A 1,282-nucleotide genomic window follows, 5' to 3' on the forward strand; every position below is an offset into this window, starting at 1 on the left:
CCAGACCTCATTACAGATGGTTGTGAGCCACCATGTGGTTGCTGGGAATTGAACTCAGGACCTTTGGAAGAGCAGGCAACGCTCTTAACCGCTGAACCATCTCTCCAGCCCTACATGCCATAATTTCATATGGCGTGGATAATGGTTTGGTCATACAGTCCAAATGGGCTCAATAGAGTTAACAGATGCTTTTTACCTGTTCACACGTAGAAAATCATCTTTAGCTGACTTGTGCATACCACACAGTCTATACTTGTGTTAATACAGATATATATGTTTGTTTGGTTGGTTTTTTTTTTGGGGGGGGCAGTGTTTCTCTGTAGCTTTGGAGCCTGTCCTGGAACTTGCTCTGTAGACCAGGCTGGCTGCAAACTCACAGAGATCTGCCTGCCTCTGCCTCCCGAGTGCTGGGATTAAAGGTGTGTACCACCATCGCTCAACAAGATATACATGTTATCTTTAAAAGTTTATGTGTTGGGGACTGGAGAGATGGCCTTAGTGGTTAAGAGCACTGGCTGTTCTTCCAAAAGACCAGGGTTCAATTCCCAGCACCCATATGACAGCTCACAACTGTTTGTAACTCCAGTTCTGGCATCATCACACAGACACATATGCAGGCAAGACCCTAATGTCCATAAAAAAATAAATAAATCTTTAAAAAAAGTGTTTGTGTGTTTTCAGGAAAAAGGAACTAGATACCAATGAAGACAAGTAACCCAAGTGATCCAGCCTCCAGAAGGCCTTTGTTGCGGGTTCCTCAAAATCCTGCATCCAGAACAACTTCAAAGCTGCTAGCGGAGGTGGTCCAGCCTCACACACTATCCAGCCAAGATGTCAGACAAGCTACACTTTCCACTCTACATCACAGGATGACTAAACAAGAAGTAATACCGCTAGGTCTCCCAGGACGTTACCTTTATCCCAGTTTCTCAAGACCCCCTAAAGATGCCGTTTCTCCCAAAAAAAGAGGAAGTAATTTTAAGAACATGATGCCCACGTTCCCAAGAGGTGGTGTGAGTGGGTTTTGATTGTTTGGTGGGTTGTAAATGTTTATCATCATTTAGGGAGTTGGTTACAAGTTGTTATTGATCATGGTAGGGGAGGAAACTATGTAAGGGAGGTTAGATCCAAGAATCTTTTTCTGAATAAAAAAAGGGGGGCAACTGGGCAGTGGTGGCTCACGCCTTTAATCCCAGCACTCAGGAGGCAGAGGCAGGAGGATCTCTGTGAGTTCGAGACCAGCCTGGTCTACAAGAGCTAGTTCCAGAACAGGCTCCAAAGC

The sequence above is a fragment of the Microtus ochrogaster genome, unplaced genomic scaffold, assembly GCF_000317375.1.
Source record: "Microtus ochrogaster isolate Prairie Vole_2 unplaced genomic scaffold, MicOch1.0 UNK41, whole genome shotgun sequence".
NCBI lineage: Eukaryota > Metazoa > Chordata > Mammalia > Rodentia > Cricetidae > Microtus > Microtus ochrogaster.